Source organism: Microtus oregoni, unplaced genomic scaffold (assembly GCF_018167655.1).
Source record: "Microtus oregoni isolate MIOR12 unplaced genomic scaffold, Mior012 000006F_ref0000085, whole genome shotgun sequence".
NCBI lineage: Eukaryota > Metazoa > Chordata > Mammalia > Rodentia > Cricetidae > Microtus > Microtus oregoni.
In genome coordinates, this window is record NW_024543065.1 from 42,303,926 (window position 1) to 42,309,925 (window position 6,000).

A 6,000-nucleotide genomic window follows, 5' to 3' on the forward strand; every position below is an offset into this window, starting at 1 on the left:
AGAATTTATCCTTATTGCTTGTAGTGAATTTTTGGAACCCATTCCCTTTGGATGGATACCTTGCTTAGCCAAGATATAGTAGGCTAGGCCTTGGTCCTTCCTCAAAGCAATGTGCCTTACTCTTTCTGAGAAGAGGATGGGAGGGTAAGGGGAAGGTGGAGGGAATGAGAGGAGGGGAGGGAGTCAGAACTGGAGTTGGTATGCAAAATAATAAATGATAGTTGTCTTTGTTTTGAGTTTCTTAAAATAAAATAAAACAAAAATGATATGCAATTGAAATATAGCTGTAACCCTTAAGAAAATAGAGGCAGTGATTAAAAGTCCCCCAACCAAAAATAAAATGCCAAGGGCCAGATAGTTTCTGTGCAGAATTCTAACAGAATTTCAAAGAAGAGCTAATACCAATAGTTCTCAAATTGTTTCACAGAGTAGAAATAGAAGGATCAATGCCAAATTCTTTTTAGGAAACTACAGTTACTGTGATACACAAACCACACAAATATGCAGCAAAAAGAGAGTTACAGACCAATTTCCCTCATGAACATTGATGGAAAAATATTCAATAAAATATTGTCAAGCCAAATACAAAAACACACCAAAAATATCACCCACCATGGCCAAGTAGGCTTCATCCCAGAAACTCAGGGATGGTTCAATATATGAAAATTTGTCAAGAAAAGGGCTGGAGAGATGACTCAGTGGTTAAGAGCATTGTCTACTCTCCCAGAGGACCTGGGTTCAATTCCCCACGCCCCGATGGCAGCTCACAATTTTCTGCAGTTTCAGTTCCAGGGGATTTGACACCGGCATTCAGGCAGGCAAAACACCAACTCATATAAGATAGAAATAAATACTATTAAAAAAGAAAATCTGTCAATGTAATCCACCATCTAAACAAACTGAAAAAAAAACACGTGATCATCTTATCAGATGCTTAAAAAGTCTTTGGAAAAAATCCAACACCCCCTCATGATAAAGGTCAAGGGGGTACAAGGAACATACTTAAACATGGTGAAGGCAATATACAACTAGCCTACAGCCAATATCAAATTCAAAGGAAAGAAATTCAAAGTGATTCCACTAAAATAATAAAAAAGACAAGGCTTTCCACTACCTCCATATATCTTCACTATTGTACTCAAAGTTCTAGGAGATCAAGGGCATCGATATTGGAAAGGAAGAAGTAAAATTTCGTATATAAAAAAATCATACCAAAATCTCCCCAAAGAATTAAAATTGGAGGCTCAGCTTCTGGGGATTAAAGTGTATTATTAGGTTTTTCCTGCAGGGTCATAACAAGCCTTCACAGTCTTCCTGGTCATGTTCTGTTGTTCTTCAGGGACAGCATGTGAATCATCAACCTAAGTTTTTCGTGAGTTATTTAACACCCAAGAGGCCTCACAGACTATAGAAGTGCATGTCCTTAGGGGATAATGTAATGCACACCATAGTATTCCATTCATGGTGTTGAATTTTCCTTTGTCTAAGTTGTTTGGACACATTCCTTTCTTTGGTCCTGACTAGATTGAGACTAACACTCTTTTCAGAAAATGCTGAGGTTGGGAGATTATGGGTAATGAATAGGCACTCCATAATCTAATCTGAGATTATGATCTCTTGCTGTGTGGCAAGAGTGCATCAGGGAATGGATGATTGGCTTTTTAACATCTGTAGGTTCTTGCATCTGTGGGTGTCACAGATTACAATATGTGAGTTTTCTGTAATATTTTGTCATGGACCTGAGTGATAGGACCCCCCATATTCTTTGAACAGCTCAAATATGTCAGACTCACTACGAGTGTCAAAGCAAGGATTCACATGATTTGATTGTAGCTGTGCCCTGATTCTTCCTTCTGGAAGTAAGAAAGTATTATACTGGAGCACACAGTTGAGAGACTTTGAATTTTAAAAGGCTTTGGAATTTTAAGCAGATTGACCATTTTAAAGAGAACTAAAAGTTTAATGTGTTTGAATTTGTTAAGTCTGTGGGACTTTTAAAGTTATTTAAGATCATGGGGATGAGTAAGAAAGGAAGGATTGTGGCTTCATGGTGATGTGTTTGTGTGTCAAGTTGACAAGAGGTCAGTTGTACTGGGTGGTTTTGTGTATCAACTTGACTAAAGCTATTGAGCCATCAGACAGGAAGGAGCCTCAACTCTGTGGGATCCAGCTGTAAGGCATTTTCTCATTTAGTGAGCAATAGGGGAGGGCCCAGCCTATGGTTGGTGGTGTCATCCCTGGGCTGCTGCTCCTGGGTTCTAAAAGAAGGTATGCTGAATAAGCCAGGGAAGCGAGCAAGTAAGTAGCCCCTCCCTCTGCATCAACTACTGTCTCCAGGATGCTGCCCTGTTTAAGTTCCTGACCTTACTTCCTTCGTGATAAACAGCAATACTGAAGTATAAGCCAAATAAGCCCTTTACTCCTCAACTTGCCTTTTGATTATAGTGTTTCATTGCAGCAATAGAAATCTTAACTAACACTAACACAGTGACTAATGAAATTCTAAATCCATTTCTGAGAATCATGCTACTGTTGATAGAGAGAAAGACTCATACGGAGCTACAAAGAAGGACTTCTGTTATTATATATATGTGTGTGTGTGTGTGTGTGTGTGTGTGTGTGTGTGTGTGTGTGTTTGTGTTAATATATGGATGTGTAGTGTATATGTATATACATATATTTATATAGTGTATATGTATATCTACATATATATGCCACATCAATGGATTTAGTAAGGTACATACATATATTGTATAAACTATATGTAAATATACATATATGCATAATTTTAATGATTAATGCAAAAGGGGATATCAACCTAAGAGGGTGTGGAAAAGCTTGGAGCTTAGAAAAAGTGTATCTGTAAGACGGTGAATACACGAAATGGAGAGGAAAAGAGATATAATTATAGATAATTTAAAAACTTTTTTTGAAAGAGATGAAGCTTGAGAATGGGTGTCAGATTACAAAATGATGAACAAGAAGCCTCACAAACAATCTTTATCTTGCTTGACTGGCCACACTGTGACATCTGTGTATCCAAGCAATTATAGAAAAATGTCAGAACAGACTCATTAGGAATATGGTTGGGATCAGTTTGGACAGAGCAGGGATGGAGCAACCCTTCTGATCTCTTACACAGATCTCTTGACAATGTTACTATTTTCCCATCACAACTTGTAATCCATGGACAGACTCACCTCATCCAGGCAAACTACAAAATGGCATCCTATAAAACTAAAGATTCAGAACTAAACCATGTAGTGGATGCTGGTCAATGACCAATTTCAAAGAGGCAGACAGACAGCATCACTGACCACCACTCGCTACCTCTACTGCTGCATTATCTGGTAAATTCATCAAGAAAATGCCCTTCTTGCAGAGAACCAGACTCCAAAACTCGTGAGTAAATTTTTCTTCTTCTCTATGTGGAAACTTAGGGACCAGAAACGTGTTGGTCAATATGTTGTGTCAGCTGCATCATGACTCTGTAGTCTTAGTGTCATCACTTCTCCTCTGATTCTCAAAATCTGCAACATCAGAAGTTTTGTAAGGGAAGCATGGAACCCTCAGGGATGATTCATCTCCAATTTCTGTACCTAAAACCCCTGCAAGTAAAAAGGATAGGAAATTTGATTTCCTTGCAAGGAAAAATGAAGTTTTCATTCTAGTTCTGTTCCTCCTGTTGAGAGAGTGATGAGACCTGAAAAAGGAAGAAAAGCAGAAGTGAAGATTTTATAGAAACCCTTTCTGTACAGTAAGGGACTTGACTTCAAGTTTTTCCTTTGGGAGGATTTATTGCTTGGTTAAAAGTGGTAGATGTAAACATTACAAAGCAGAATAACTAAGCACTTGTATCAGTCTTAGGTTAAGACATTGAACATATGACCTACACCTAGTGACCTGCAGTTTTTTGCCAATGGCATTAGGCTGATGAGATGAAGCACTCACACACAAGTCACATGAACTAACAATTATTTACAAGTAAACTGTAAGAGATAAAAGTTGAGGATTCCTGATGTTCCTATCTGCAAAGTTTAAGGAAATATTCAGAATGATAATTGAGATGTACCAGTGCATGCCCACTTCAATGTAATATGGGAAACCTATGGAACATAAAGGACTTCCAAACCTGGATTTTATTCTCTAATGCCATAGGAGCATCTAAACAAGCAAAAGGCATTTTCTAGTGCAGATAGTAACAAAGCCCATGTTATTCTGGAAGAATCCTACTTACCTTCATTCATTGCACAAATGGCAAGTATTCCACATTTTTCTTTTATTCCATTCTCATAAAATATATCCTGACAGCAGCCTCATCTCTCTCTCCTTTTCTAGACCCCACCACCATTCTTTGCCCCAGATCCACTGTTCCTCCATTTCTCTTCAGAAAACTGCAAACCTCCCAGTGCTGTCAACTGAACAAGACTTAACAAGATGCAGTAACTAAATATAAACCCTCAATTCAAGCATGGACAAGACAAACTGTCGGGGGGGGGGGCAGGTCCCACCAGCAGGCAAAAGACTCAGAGACATACCTACTGCCTCTGTTAGAAAGCCAACAAGAACCATAAGCTAAATAACAGCATCATGTGTGCAGAGGTCCCAGTTCAGACACATTCAGTCTCTGTAGTTGTCACTTAAGTCTCTGAGCCCCTATGAGCCCTGCTTAGTTGATTCTGTGGGCCATGTTCTCTTGGTAACTTGCATCTCTTTGGATGCTATATGCCTTCTTCAATACCATCTGCCTGGTTCTCTCAGTTTTACCTAAAATTTGGATGTATCTTCTCCCCTGAGCCACAGGAGGAAAACTCTGACGATAGGGACTGATAGGGTTCTGGATGGAACTAGCCTGATGAGCCTTGCAATTCAGGATGTGCCAGACATGAGCTCCCTCTAGTGGCTTGAGCATCAAATTAGTCCAGTCATTGTTAAGCCACTCTGAGCCACCATTGCCCTGGTGCATCTTACAGACAGAACAGGCCATATATTTTGTGACTAGCTATAATCCTAGTGAGGCACATCTTATATTTATTTTAAGAACTAGTAAGTGAGGAAGTACAGGTGGAAAAGTCATTTTACATTCAGATTTTTGGGTTTTTTATTTTATTTGTATTACTTCTTTGAGAATAACAAGCAATGTGCTTTGATCATATTCCTCCCCTGTTCTGCATTCTCCTGGACTTACCCACCCTACTTTGTGTTCTCTTCTTTATTCATGAAGTTCAGTCTCTGGTGCTAATATATTTGTGGTTGTATGACATTCCACTGGAACATGGTCTGCTTGCTTGTATTAGAACTTCTAAAACTAGCACTCCGTCGACCAGCAGCTATCAGTTGCTGTAACTCCTGGGCTAGGGGTAGGTTTCATGTCCACTTCCCCTCTCCATGCTGGAATTTTGTCTAGTTTGATCTTGCACTGGTGCTTGGCATGCAATTACAACTGATTATGAAGTTCACATATGAACACCTTGTTGTGTCCGGAAGACACTGAGTCCTTGCTATCCATAGCCTCTTTAGGCCGTCTCTTCTTCCATCTCTTCCTCAATGATCCTGGAGATTTTGGAGTGAGTATGTGATATAAACAGCTCATTTCGTGCCAAGAATTCTATAGTCTCTTATTCTATGTACTCTGGACAGTTTAGGGGTTCTGTATTAATCACCATCTCCCACAAATACAAGCTCCTCTCCTGAGGGTTGAGAAGTGTGTTAATATGTGGATCTAGTAATAAGTTACTAGGAGTCAGTTTAATAATATGTCCATTTAGGGGAATAATAGTAGTAGGTTCGCCTAAAGACTCTTGTGCCAAATAAATATTACATTAATATTAATAAATTAATAAATATGAGGAAGCTGGACACGATGACACATGCCTTTTATTCAAACATTCAGGAGGCAAAAGCAGAGCCAAGCAGATCTCTGTGATTTCAGAGCCAGCCTGGTCTATTAAGCAAGTTTCAGGATAACCAGTGCTGTTACAGATAGAAACCCTGCCTCAT